This window comes from Bos taurus, chromosome 10 (assembly GCF_002263795.3).
Source record: "Bos taurus isolate L1 Dominette 01449 registration number 42190680 breed Hereford chromosome 10, ARS-UCD2.0, whole genome shotgun sequence".
In the NCBI taxonomy this organism is placed as follows: domain Eukaryota; kingdom Metazoa; phylum Chordata; class Mammalia; order Artiodactyla; family Bovidae; genus Bos; species Bos taurus.
The window spans coordinates 37,830,573-37,845,835 of NC_037337.1; the positions used below are offsets into that span (position 1 = coordinate 37,830,573).

General features: G+C 39.4%; 1 protein-coding gene across 6 annotated transcripts in view; it reads left to right on the top strand.

Annotated features, from left to right (window-relative positions):
• SNAP23 (synaptosome associated protein 23) overlaps nucleotides 1–15,263 on the top strand; it is a 40,694-nt gene that overhangs the window by 4,564 nt on the left and 20,867 nt on the right. For 2 of the 6 annotated variants that reach the window (XM_059890427.1, XM_005211573.5), the window contains exon 2: nucleotides 13,005–13,070. The gene's annotated coding sequence lies outside the window, so the exon portion shown is untranslated. 6 annotated transcript variants of the gene reach the window in all.

The window sequence follows — 15,263 nt, forward strand, 5'->3', positions numbered from 1 at the left end:
CATTGTGCCTCCAAATACTGGGCACTTAATCACTATACTGTATTGCTTTTTGTATAAACAAGAATGCCATTCAGTCTGCTGTGGGGGAGTATTCCTTTCTGGGGATTTGAATGCTTATGTTTTCTACCTGTGGCATCTGACTCCTCATATCAGAATATTTGAGAAGCTTACCAAAAAGGATCTAAGTGAACTTGGAACCAGGGCCAAAGTACTTGGATGGCTTAGGTGAATGTTTCACTCAAGCAGGATAAAGCCTTGCCAATCATCCCCACCTCACACTTGGTATTTCCCTGGTAGATACCGTAGGTATGTCTGCCAAATTGTGTCTTTCTGTTCCCCAGCGAGTGAGTGCTACATTCTTGAGCCTCCTTATCTTTCTTATAAATCATCCCATTTCTGTTCTCACAGCCTTTCTTTTAGACAGTACTTGATTACAATCACATCTAGATCTTCCTTCCCAGGATTATATCCTGGTTACTTAGAGTATAATTGTGGAAATGCCAAGGTTGAGCAGGACTTGAAAACTTGGTGTTGTACATCAAGCAATTAAGTTATAATAGATGTTTCTGTAAAGCTGAAGTGTAATTTTGATCATTTTGATTAGTCGTTTTAGTGGTACTTTCTCCTTCAGCAGTATTATTTCTGTCTTGAATCATGTGCTTCAGTGGTCTTTGAAACCAAGATATTTAATAGATATGATTCAGAGGTGTACTTCTTATATTTGCATAGTGTTTCTTTTGGCAGTGGGGAGCGGGGAGGGCTTGGTATAAGAATAAAGTTGTTCCTGTAGGAGGAAGTAGAAAGGAGACTTGAGAGAGGAAGTGAAAGGAGGAACCTAACATTAAATAACTCGTCTCATCTAAGTGCTTTCAGGAAGAATTAAATTTCCTAATCAGAGCATGGATTCTTTTTGGCCTCTCTAGGATGTTTCTAGTATTTTGGAATACCATGTGCCTGTACTTGTACTCACATGGTATTCCAGTGTGTACATCGGAATACCATGTGAGTATACATGTGAACATTTTTCCTTATTTTCTTCCTTCCTTGTGTGTCAGCACTTCTAATGTTCCTTGTTAAAAAGAGAATTTAAGAATGAAATCTAAAGAAAAACCAAATTCTTTTATTCAGTAAGTGATGGTTCATATCTGAACTTCTGCTTCATTCTCTGTAATCCTTTTTTTTCTATTCTATTTATCCTCTATTTTTCATCTTTAGGAGTCTTTAAAAAAAAAGAGCTGCTTAAGTGTAGTGTGTGTGTGTGTACGTGTGCACACACACACGCATGCTCCATCATGTCCAACTCTTTTGCAACCCCATGGACTGCAGCCCACCAGACTCCTCTGTCCATGGAATTCTCCAAGCAAGAATGCTGGAGTGGGTTGCTAGTTCCTCTTCCAAGGGATCTTCTCCACCCAGGGATCGAACCCACGTTTCCTGCATCTCCTGCATTGGCAGGAAGATTGTTTATCACTGTGCCACCTAGGAAGCCCGTATTGTGCATATACTTTTACTTTGTTAGGTGCCATCCTAGACACCTAATAATTCATGACATGAGATACCACATGTGAGGTAGGGATGATTGGCAAGGCTTCCAACAGCCTGAATGAAATATTCACTACAACCATCCAAGTATTATGGCTCTGATTCTAAGTTTGCCTGGGAGCTTTCTGATTAGCTTCTCAAAAATTCTGATACCAGGAGTCAGATGCCATGGAGGATATAACAAATATCATGAGTGAAAATGGGTAAATTCATTAGTAATTGTTATTTCATGAGTCTTTACTCTGTGCTAAGCATGTTATGTAGCTTAACTATTAATAACTTTATTTCTGAAACAACCCTCTTGGTAGAACTGTTATCCTGATGAATGAGGAAACTGAGACTTGAATAGGTTAAGTAAATTGCCTGGGTACCAGAGCTAGAAGGAATTCAGGGTCTATCTGACATCAGAGTCTGTGTTATGAACCACTACATTATGCTCATTCAACACAGTATTTAAAGTATCTCACGTTATCTGGGAGTAGCAAGTTTAGTCACTGGAGAATTATAGCTGAAATCATATTCAACCCAACTAGGCCTTGACAGCATTTCAGATGGTCTTCGCCTCAGTCTAGGAAGACTATAGTCCTATTGAGAGGTAGAATTTATGTGCATAAAACAACTAGAAAACTGAAGTGAAATGGAAAACTGTGTATATTTGGAGGCAATAGAGAAGAATGCTTTATTTTCCATATCCTAACTGCTGCTGCTGCTGAGTCACTTCAGTCATGTCCGACTCTGTGTGACCCCATAGACAGCAGCCCACCAGGCTCCCCTGTCCCTGGGATTCTCCAGGCAAGAACACTGGAGTGGGTTGCCATTTCCTTCTCCAATGCATGAAAGTGAAAAGCGAAAGTGAAGTCGCTCAGTCGTATCTGACTCTTAGTAGACCTGGTAGGTCTGCAGCCTACCAGGCTCCTCCATCCATGGGATTTCCCAGGCAAGAGTACTGGACTGGGGTGCCATTGCCTTCTCCGATCCTAACTACAGTGTAGCATAAAATACACATTGCAAAAGAAACAAAGGTAATTTTCTTAACATCAGATATGTTCCTTTACTTGACAACAGATGCTTGAAAAATGCTTGTGGTATGTATTGAGAGAGACGTGTTCTAGGACCACGGTTCCTTTCTGCTGGTAGGAAAGGACTAGGTAGGCTGCTGACTCCTCCTTGCTCTGCAAGAGTTTTCAGTTCTCTTGGGGAGGTCACCATAGCTACATGGTACTTTTTACCTATTCCCTTCTGACAGCCCTGGCCTACAGTTTCCCTTTTCAGCTGGACTCTGTTCCCTCTTGCCATCTTATGACCACACTCCTCTGCCTTTTCTTTCCCAGCTGCCATCAAGTCTGTTCCAAAAAGTATACCCCCACCCCCGCCACTTCTCCAGTAAAGATTGTGTAATATAGAGAGAGCCTAAGAATTATACTTTATTCTCATAGCATAAAAAAGTTAGACTAGGTGATCTCTGAGGTTTATTTCCCTTTAGAGATAGTTCTCTGAGATGAGAATTAAAAAGAAATTTTATTCACATATAATTGGTTAATTAAGCATAAAATTTCTGTAGGCTTATATTTTCCAGTTGGTGTTCTGTGGAACCGTGGATTCTTTGGGATTAATAAAAAGCATTATTGGAAGGAAAGGTTTTATGGTCATCTATGTGTGAGTGGAAGTGAGAAATAGATTTAAGGGACTAGATCTGATAGACAGAGTGCCTGATGAACTATGGACGGAGGTTCATGACATTGTACAGGAGACAGGGATCAAGACCATCCCCAAGAAAAAGAAATGCAAAAAAGCAAAATGGCTGTCTGAGGAGGCCTTACAAATAGCTGTAAAAAGAAGAGAAGCAAAAAGCAAAGGAGAAAAGGAAAGATATACCCATTTGAATGCAGAGTTCCGAAGAATAGCAAGGAGAGATAAGAAAGCCTTCCTCAGCGATCAATGCAAAGAAATAGAGGAAAACAATAGAATGGGAAAGACTACAGATCTCTTCAAGAAAATCAGAGATACCAAGGCAACATTTCATGCAAAGATGGGCTCAATAAAGGACAGAAATGGTAGGGACCTAACAGAAGCAGAAGATATTAAGAAGAAGTGGCAAGAATACACAGAAGAGCTGTACAAAAAAGATCTTCACAACACAGATAATCATGAAGGTGTGATCACTCACACTCACCTAGAGCCAGACATCCTGGAATGCAAAGTCAGGTGAGCCTTAGCAAGCATCACTACAAACAAAGCTAGTGGAGCTGATGGAATTCCAGTTGAGCTATTTCAAACTCTAAAAAATGATGCTGTGAAAGTGCTGCACTCAATATGTCAGCAAATTTGGAAAACTCAGCAGTGGCCACAGGACTGGAAAAGGTCAGTTTTCATTCCAGTCCCAAAGAAAGGTAATGCCAAAGAATGCTCAAACTACCACACAATTGCACTCATCTCACACACTAGTAAAGTAATGCTCAAAATTCTCCAAGCCAGGCTTCAGCAATACGTGAACCGTGAACTTCCTGATGTTCAAGCTGGTTTTAGAAAAGGCAGAGGAACCAGAGATCAAATTGCCAACATCCGCTGGATCATGGAAAAAGCAAGAGAGTTCCAGAAAAACATCTATTTCTGCTTTATTGACTATGCCAAAGCCTTTGACTGTGTGGATCACAATAAACTGTGGAAAATTCTGAAAGAGACGGGAATACCAGACCACCTGACCTGCCTCTTGAGAAACCTGTATACAGGTCAGGAAGCAACAGTTAGAACTGGACATGGAACAACAGACTGGTTCCAAATAGGAAAAGGAGTACGTCGAGGCTGTATATTGTCACCCTGCTTATTTAACTTATATGCAGAGTACATCATGAGAAATGCTGGGCTGGAGGAAGCACGAGCTGGAATGAAGATTGCCGGGAGAAATATCAATAACTTCAGATATGCAGATGACACCACCCTTATGGCAGAAAGTGAAGAAGAACTAAAGAGCCTCTTGATGAAAGTGAAAAAGGAGAGCGAAAAGCTGGCTTAAAGCTCAACATTCAGAAAACTAAGATCATGGCATCCGGTCCCAATAGATGGGGAAACAGTGGAAACAGTGGCTGACTTTTTCTGGGCTACAAAAATCACTGCAGATGGTGATTGCAGCCATGAAATTAAAAGATGCTTACTCCTTGGAAGGAAAGTTGTGACCAACCTAGATAGCATATTCAAAAGCAGAGACATTACTTTGCCAACAAAGGTCCATCTGGTCGAGGCTATGTTTTTTCCAGTAGTCATATATGGATGTGAGAATTGGACTGTGAAGAAAGCTGAGCGCCGAAGAATTGATGCTTTTGAACTGTGGTGTTGGAGAAGACTCCTTAGAGTCCCTTGGACTGCAAGCAGATCCAAGCAGTCCATCCTAAAGAAGATCAGTCGTGGGTGTTCATTGGAGGGACTGATGTTGAAGCTGAAACTCCAATACTTTGGCCAGCTCATGCGAAGAGCTGACTCATTGGAAAAGACCTTGATGCGGGGAAAGATTGAGGGCAGGAGGAGAAGGGGACGACAGAGAATGAGATTGTTGGATGGCATCACCAACACAGTGGACATGGGTTTGGGTGGACTTCGGGAGTTGGTGATGGACAGGGAGGGCTGGCATGCTGTGGTTCATGGGGTCGCAAAGAGTTGAACACAACTGAGTGACTGAACTGAACTGAACTGAATGTGTGAGTGGGACAAAGTTGAACAAATTTCTTCACTGCTTAAGACTTCTGATTTCCAGTCAAGAATTTAATGAGCCAGCCAGTCTATAATGTGAAGATATACATGAACAGTAGGAGGAGATGGGAAGATAGAAGAGTTAAATATCATCATCGTAGAAAGTCAGTGAATGATACCCAAAATTGACAAATATCAAGAAATAACACCATAAGCATGATTTAGAGATTGGGAGTTAAATGCTAAAATGACTAATACTGTTGAAAATTTTTCTCTGGGGTCTTGGGAGCAGGAATTGGTTTGGGGGAAGAGGGAGGGCAGGTGAACTGCTATTTATTACTGCTGTAGAGCTATTTGATATCTCAAACCATGTGTATATACTTTATTAAAATTAAACATGGAAGAATATCACAGCTTCAAAAATAATTTTTGATAGCTGAATGACATTCCATCATGTAGTTATACCGTACTTTTTCAATCAGATCTCTTACCATTGGTTATATAGACCTCTTTGAATTTTTTAACATTATAAATAATATTGACACTAAGGTATTTTTGTCTTATCTGTGATTTTCTTCTAAATTGATAAAAATGAGAAAAGGCCAGAGAAGAGGGATATTTTAATTTTTCTTGTATATATTTCATTATCCTTTGAGAATTTTGATTTTTTAATCAGCATTTTATCTTCTAAAATAGTATTCAAGTTAAACTTTAATTGTATAGGAGTAAGAATTGAAATGGCCAGATCATCTGAATGCAAAATCCATCACTGCTTCCACTTTTCTGCCTTCTATTTTTCATGAAGTGATGGGAGCAGATGTCACGATCTTGGTTTTTTTAATGTTGAGTTTTAAGCCAGCTTTTTGACTCTCCTTTTCCACTTTCATTTAGAGTCTCTTTAGTTCCTCTTCACTTTCTGCCATTAGAGTGGTTCATCTGCATATCTAAGGTTGTTGATATTAAACTATACATATTTTTAATGTAGCATTAAGACTTATTGATAGAAATAATAGTGTTTAACCTTTTGTAATGACCATTTTAAGTCTTTCCAGAAAATCAGCGTTTTCAAATATACTAGCATGTAAATAATGCATTGGTTGTTGTCTTATTTAAATTTCGCTTTCTATTACACAGTTATTAATAATAGCCAGGAATACCAGTTTTAAAGTAATTTTCTCTTATTACAAGAAGTAAAATTTGAAGTTTTTTTTCTTTTAAAAATACAGAAATACATGTTTTCAGAATTCCAAGAAATTGGAAGAAGTTAATGAAGAAAGCTATAAGATGTATTTCTTAACATGGTTGTTCTGCCATTTTCCAACCATTTTTCTTACTTGAAAAGAAAGGTGATCCATTTAATATAAAATATACTTTTTATTTCAGTGGTGCCTACTCTCTAGCTGCTATCATATATTATTTTAACTAAATCTCTAACTTAGATTTTACACTGTGGCAGAGAATAGTTTGTTTCGCATAGTAAAAGCTACAAAATTAATGTTTTCCTTCCTGTCTTCCTTTTAATTCCTACTCAAACTTTTTTCTTTTATTAGTCTATTCTTTCTCATAGTCTTTCTCTACTCTTAAGACTTTTTCAGTTTTTTTTTTGTAATTTAAGATATTATTCATATAAAATTCACCATTTTAAAGTATACCATTTAGGAGCTTTTAGCATATTCATATGACTGGAACCATCACCACTAATTCCAGAACATTTCCATTACCTGCAAACAGCCCCATACCTATTGATAGTCAGTCCCACCTCCCCCTACCCTGGCAACAACTAATCTACTTTCTGCCTTTATGGATTTATCTATTTTGGACATTTTATATAAATGGCATTATACAATATGGGGCCTTTTGTATCTGGCTTTGTTCAGTAAGAATTAGGCTTTTGAGGCTCATACATGTTATAGCCTTTTTATACAGTTCACAGGGTTCTCATGGCAAGTATACTAGAGTGGTTTGCCATTCCCTCCTCTAGTGGATCACATTTTCTCAGAACCCTACACTATGACCCATCTGTCTTGAGTGGCCCTGCACAGTACAGCTCCTAGCTTCCTTGAGCTCCTTTGCCATGACAAGGCAGTGATGTGGAAACTCTTAAAGAGATGGGATTAAAGAGATGGGAATACCAGACCATCTTAACCTGTGTCCTGAGAAACCTGTATGTGAGTCAAGAACAACAGTTAGAACAACAGTTAGAACCTTGTATGGAACAACTGACTGGTTCAAGATTGAGAAAGGAGTATGACAAGGCTGTTTATTGTCATCCTGTTTATTTAACTTATACTTAGAACACGTAATACAAAATGCTGGACTGGATGAATTACAAACTGGAATCAATCAAAATGGCTGGGAGAAATATCAACAACCTCAGATATGTGGATGATACCACTTTAATGGCAGAAAGTGAAGAGGAACTAAAGAGCCTGTTGATGAGGGTGAAAGAAGAGAGTGAAAAAGCCAGTTAAAACTCAGTATTAAAAAAACTAAGATCATAGCATCCAGTCCCATCACTTCATGTCAGATGGAAGAGGAAAAGATGGAAGCAGTGACAGGTTTCCTCTTGTTGGGCTTTGAAATCACTGCAGATGGTGGGTGCAGTCATGAAATTAGAAGACGGTCGCTTCTTGGCAGGAAAGCCATAACAAACCTAGACAGTGACAAAAGCAGAGACATCACTTTTGCCGACAAAGGTCCTTATAGTCAAGGCTGTGGTCTTCCCAGGAGCCATGTATGGATGTGAGAGCTGGACCATAAAAGAAGGCAGAACGCTGAAGAATTGATGCTTTTGAACTGTGGTGCTGGAGAAGACTCTTCAGAGTCCCATGGACTGCAAGGAGATAACTTTGGCCACCTGATGCAAAGAGCTGACTCATTGGAAAAGACCCTGATGCTGGGAAAGATTGAAAACAGAAGGAGAAAGGGTGACAAGGGATGAGATGGTTGGGTGTCATCACTGATTCAATGGACATGAACTTGGGCAAGCTCCAGAAGATGGTGGGGAACAAGGAAGCATGGTGTGCTGTAGTCCATAAGATTGCAGAGTCATACGCTACTTGGCAACTGAACAAGAACAACATGTTATAGCATGTAACATTCCTTTCTGTGGCTGAATGATACTCCATTGTGGACATTTGAGTTTTTCCCTGCCTTTTCTTTTTTTAATTGAAGTATGTGTGTAGTTGCTAAGTCGTGTCCGACTCTTTGCGACCACGTGGACTGTTGCCTGCCAGGCTCCCCTATCCATGGGATTCTCCAAGTGAGAATACTGGAGTGGGTTGCCATTTCCTCCTCCAGGAATTGAAGTATAGTTGATTTATAATACTGTGTTAGTTTTGGGTATACAGCATAGTGATTCAGTTATTTCTTTTTTTAGATTATATTCCACTATAGGTTATTGCAAGATTATAATTCCCTATGCTATACAGTAAATCCTGGTTGTTTTATCTAGTTCATGTATAGTAGTTCGTACCTGTTAATCCCTTACTCCTAACTGTCCGTCCCTCCTCCTTCCCCTTTGGTAACCATAAGTTTGTTTTCTGTGTCTGTGAGTCTGTTTCTATTTTGTATGTAAATTCATTTGTATTATTTTTTAGATTCCACATATAAGTGATATCATATAGTATTTGTCTTGCTCATTTGTCATTTCATTAAGCATGATCTCTAGGTCCACCCATGTTGCTGCAAATAGCAATATTTCATTCTTTTTTATAGCTGAGTAATGTTTCATGATATATGTATATACCACATCTTCTTGAAGTACTCATCTGTTAGTGGACACTTGGGTTGTTTCCATGTCTTGGCTATTGTAAATAGTGCTGCTGTGAAATTGGGGTGCAGGTATCTTTTTGAATTAGTTTTCATTTTTTCCAGATACATACCTAGGAACTGGGATTGCTGGGTCGTATGGTAGCATTATTTTTTTCAGGACCCTCCATACTATTTTCCATGGTGGCTGCAGCAACAGTGTAGGAGGGTTCCCTTTTCTCCACACTTTCTCTCACATTTATTATTTATAAACTGTTTGATGATGGCCATTCTGAATGGTGTGAGGTGACACCTCATTGTGATTTTGATTTACATTTCTCTAATAATTAGGGATATTGATTGTTTTGGCCACACCCTGCAGTGTGTGGGATCTTGGTTCCCCAAACAGAGATTGAACCCAGGGCCTCAGCAGTGAGAGCACAGAGTCCTAACCATTGGACAACCAGGGGAATTCCCTTTTGATATGATTTTAAATGGAAATTTTTTTATTTCTTTCTCTCTCTGATATTTCATTATTAGTATAAAGAAATTCAACAGATCTCTCTATTAATCTTGTATCCTGCTGCCTTTCTGAATTCATTTATTAGTTCTGGTGCATGTATGGATGTGAGAGTTGGACTGTGAAGAAGGCTGAGCACCGAAGAATTGATGCTTTTGAACTGTGGTGTTGGAGAAGACTCTTGAGAGTCCCTTGGACTGCAAGGAGATCCAACCAGTCCATTCTAAAGGAGATCAGCCTTGGGATTTCTTTGGAAGGAATGATGCTCAAGCTGAAACTCCAGTACTTTGGCCACCTCATGCGAAGAGTTGACTCATTGGAAAAGACTCTGATGCTGGGAGGGATTGGGGGCAGGAGGAGAAGGGGACGACAGAGGATGAGATGGCTGGATGGCATCACTGACTCGATGGATGTGAGTCTGAGTGAACTCCGGGAGTTGGTGATGGACTGGGGGGCCTGGCGTGCTGTGGTTCATGGGGTCGCAAAGGGTCGGACACGACTGAGCGACTGATCTGATCTGAAGGTTTGTCTTGGAGAAGGAAGTGGCAACCCACTCCAGTATTCTTGCTTAGAAAATTCCATGGACAGAGGAGGCTGGCAGATCACAGCCCACGGGGCTGCAAAGAGTTGGCCATGACAGCACACACAAGGAGTAAGGGTTCTCTGTATAGATATCCGTCACTGTTGTTCAGTTGCTAAGTCGTGTCCAAATCTTTGTGACCCCATGGACTGCGGCACACCAGCCTTCTCTGTCCTTCACTATCTTCCAGAGTTTGCTCAAACTCATGTCCACTGGTTATGCCATCCAACCATCTCATCCTCTGTCACACCATCTCCTCCTGCCCTCAATCTTTCCCAGCATCAGGGTCTTTTCCAGTGAGTCAGCTCTTTGCATCAAGTGGCCAAATTATTGAGTCTATAACATCAGTCCTTCCAATGAATATTCAGGGTTGATTTCCTTTAGGACTGACTGGTTTGATCTCCTTGCAGTCCAAGGGACTCTCAAGTCTTCTCCAGCCCCACAGTTTGAAAGCATCAATTCTTTGGCACTCATATCATCTGCCAATAGTGATAATTTTATCTTTTCCCTTCTTTGAGGGTAAGTTTGGTATTGCTGAATCCTTTTAATTTTTGCTTGTCTGAGAAATTCTTTAACTCTTGTGTTCTACATGATAATCTTACTAGGTAGAGTATTCTAGGTTGCAGGCTCTTCCCTTTCAGCACTTTGAAATATATCATGCCACTCCCTTTTGGCCTGCAGAGTTTCTGCAGAGAAATCAGCTGATACCCTTATGGGACTTTCCTTATGTTTCTTTTTCCTTTAAAATTCTCTTTTACTTTTACCATTTTAATTATGATATATCTTGGTGTGGGTCTGTTTCAATTCATCTTGTTTGAAACCCTCTGTGCTTCTGTTCCTGAATGTCTGTTTCCTTTAGGTTTGGGAAGATTTTAGCCATAACTTCTTTAAACATTTTTGGTCTACTTCTCTCCTCCTTTTGAATCCTCTGTTATTCATAGGTTGGCACATTTTTCTATTTTCCGTAGATCTTGTATGTTGCTTTCTTTTTTTCTTGTCATTTGTCTTTTTGTTGTTCTGACTGGGTGATTTCCATTATTTTATCTTCTAGATCACTTGTTTGTTTTTGTGTCCTTTAGTCAGCTATTCATTGCTTCTAGATTGCTTTTATCTCAGCAGTTGAATTATCTATTTGACTGGTTCATCTTTATATTTTCTAGATCTTTGTAACAGTGACCTGTGTTTCTGTTGATTGATTGTTGTTGTTGTGTAGTTGCAAGTCATGTCCAACTCTTTTGCAACCCCATGGACTGTATCCTGCCAGGCTCCTCTGTCTATGCAATTTCCCAGGTAAGAATACCGGAGTGGGTTGACATTTCCTTCTCTAGGGGATCTTCCAGATGATCTTTGAGCCTCCTAAGCCCTGCATTTCTACTGATAATCTTTCTTAATTCATTAGCATTTTTATTGCTGCCTTTTGAACTCAGGATCTGAAGCGACTTAGCAGCAGCAGCAGCAGATGATACCATGCAAGACTCTGTTCACCCTGATTGTTGGCAAGCCAGTACACGTGCACTCCTCTGAGTAGAGTCTAGGCTTCTCCAGCTCTTCATTCTGTCATGTTGGTTCTCCCTGCAGCCAGTAGAGCTTGTCTCCTTTGTGCACAGGTCTGAGATGCCCACATTGTTTCTTGACCTGCCCATTTCCCATGGTGAGAGTACGCCCCTGCAGACCTTCTCTTTCTTCTGGATCCTTCCCAGGATGTAGATTCCAACCTGATGCCTTTTTCCATCCTTCCCTGTTAAATGGAGATCTCTCTTGTAGCTTTGGTTGCATAGGGATTTCCAGCAATTTTCCTTGAGAATTGTTGCACATGTAGATGTATTTTGGGGTGGGGGGAGGTGAGCTCAGTGTCCTCCTACTCTGCCATCTTTATCCCCCTCTCGTTTTTTTTCCCTACGTTTTGGCTATTACAAATGGTGCTGCTTTGAACATTGCTATACCAGTTTTTCTGTGGACAGTATTTTCATTTCTTTCTAACATGTAGGAATAAAATTGCTGGATCGTACGGTAATTCTGTGTTTAACTTTTTGAAGCCTAAGTCGTTCTTGTCTTGGGTCGTTAAGTGCTAGCTAGTAATGTTTTTCCTCCATTAGGTACCAGAATTGTAACAGGGTAGAATATCATCCATTAGTACTTATTTGTACATCAAAAAGCAAAAACTTTTATCTTAAACAGTGGTTTTCAACCTTGGCTGCACCTTGGAATCACCTGGGGAACTTTAAAACCTACTGATACCTGGTTCCCACCCCCAGAGATTCTGATTTAATTCATGTGAGCAGCAGCTTTGGCCTCCAAATTTATAAAGGCTCATCAGGTGATTATAATGTGTAGCCAATGCTGGAAAACATTGCTCTAAAATGTAGTCTAATACTGAAGTTAAGCTTTGCAACTTGAAAAACAGATGGCAGGTATTGCAGGAAAGAAAGTGGGGCATGAGAGGATTTTCACATCCCAGGTCTTAGGCAAGTTCCTGGGATGGCCACCTATTGTGGGTTCTTGACTTCACACTGGAAAGAATTCAAGGGCAAGCCATGGTAAAGTGAAAAAAGTTTTATTCAGGGAAATACACACTCCACAGACAGAATGTGGCCCATTCATATACAGAATGAGAGGCCCCTGGGCACAGGGGAGTTGTCAGTTTTTATAGGGGTTTGCAGTTTTATAGGCTGAGTGGGAGGATTATTCCAACTCTTTTATAAAACGGTTGGGGATTTCCAGGAATTGGGTCACCATCCACTTTTTGGCCATTTATGGTCAGCCTTGGAACTGTTATGGTGCCAATGGGTGTGTCATTTAGCTTGCAGATATATTGATATTGTAAGGAGTGTATACTGAGGCTCAAGGCCTAGAAGTCAGTTATCCACCATCTTGAACCTAGTTGGTTCTAACCAGTTTATGTCTTCAGTGGCTATCATTCTTTTAAAGGTTGTGCCCTGGCCCTTTCCTGTCTCACAGGGACTTCATGTATATACTGGTTGCTCCTTGAACAAGGTGAGTTTAAACTGGGTGTGTACAGTTATACTTAGATTTTTTTTTTCCTCCAATGAATTCCTACTACAGTACTAACCTAGCCCCTGCATTGTTAAAGGGTCAACTGTACTTTTCTTGGGGCAGAGATTCTTTCTGGCTATAGAGTTGATTGACTTAATAATATGGCTCTCTATTCTCCATGTAATATGCTTAATAGTAATTGAAAACACATGCTCTGGAGCAGTCTGCCTAGGTTTCATCCTTGCTCTACTGTGTGACCTTGCAAAAGTTGCTTAACCTCACTGTTCCTTAGTTTGTACATATGTAAAATGTGGGATTAAATAGTGTTTGCTGTGGTCTTAATATTTGTGTGTCCTCCCCTCCAAAATTCTTATGTTTAAAATCCAAATTGCAGGATGTGATGGTGTTAGTAGATAGGGCATTTGGTTGGTGCTTAAACCATGAGGGTGGAACTCTCATTAGTAGGATGCGTGTCTTGTAAAAATGACTCCCGAGTTGCTAGCTCCTCCCACCATGTGAGGATGCTCCAGCTTTAAACCATAAAGAGGGTCCTCACAAGAACTTATAAAATACCCAGTCTGGTATTTTGTTATTGCAGCCTTAATGGACTAAGTGTTGTAACGATTAAATGAATGTGTGTATGTGTATTCATATATATTTTTTGTTTCTAGAATAATGTATGTATAATGCTTTATAATTGTCAACCATTGTAGTTAGAGTCCTCTCAATCCCCTACCCACTATCTAGACTTTCAAAATGATGAATAAAGCTGTCATTTACAAGTTTTTTTGTATATTTAAAAATTTTTTCCTAATAAAAAGTTAAGAAAGCAACATAATGACCCTCCATGTATTATTCACCCAGCTTCAGTGATCATGGCCATTCTTACATCTTCTATAAACTCCCACTCATCTCCTTACTTTCGAATTATTTTAAGGAAAATCCTGCAGACTTTTATTTAAATAGCTTCTTTTTTTAATTTATTTGGCTGTGTCAGGTCTTAATTGCAGCACCCAGACTTCTCTAATTATGGCCGATGGGCTCCAGAGTGCTTGGACTCAGTAGTTGCTCCATGGCATGTGGGATTTTAGTTCCCCAACCAGGGATCAAACCCATGTCTCCTACATTGCAGGGTGAAATCTTAACCACTGGAGCAACAGGGAAGTCCCCGGATCATTTTCTTTAGTCTTTACCAAAAAAGCCTTACATCTGTTCAATAGGTCTGAAAGATCTGTTACCTATTTTATAAATGCTGAAACTGAGCTTTAGTGGGGACAGGTAGCTTGCCCAAGGTCACACAGCAAATATATTTTGGGATCAGAATTTGGCTGCTGGAGCTCCTGCTACTCACCACTATGCTAACCTGCTCTGAATGGAAGTTTCTACTTGTAAATACATTGGTTACCATGAAAGTCTAATCAAAATATGCCAAAGAGAATTGCAAATTTTATCAAACTCTTAAGAGTACAGTAATAACTGTGTAACTCATAGAGAAATTTACATTGTGATTAACTTTAAGAGAAGGAATAAAGTAGGAAACTAACTTAGTAGAATATCTTAATGCAAACTCCTTGCTTTCTGGTATAAACTGACTTAATACCTTATAAAATCATTCTTATATTGGTCTTGTCAGGAATCGATTTAAGGTGCTATTTCTTCATTACTTCCTGTCTCTCCATTTTTATCAATGAAGACCTAGATCTCCTGTTAAGTTCTAAGTCCTTTGTTCTTTGTATTCCTTCTTTCCAGTACTAGTATTTTCTTTTTCTAAATTAGTATAGATATTTTTCAGGTTCAAAATTATTATAAAACAGCTGAAAACCATGATTACTCTGGTCTTTCTAATTCTTCATTTAGTTTAACCATCTTTGAGTCTGTGGAAGATTTCATGGTATTACTATAGAAAGTATCTGAAATTTTGAAATGAGTCATCAGGTAGAGTGCTTAGCTTATTTTCTTATATTCAACAGTTCTCATATCTTATTAAGGGACAGTGCATTCAGCAGTAAGACTGTTTACTAGACCATGAACTAACCTTGATTTCAGAGTTAATTCAGCCTTGAATAATCAATCTGGTCTTTATTGACTCAGTCACCTTAGGCAAATTATGTAAACTCAGCCTTAGTTTCCCCACCTATAAAGTAGTATAACAGAGATAATATGAATATGAACATATATGAATAACTTAGATGA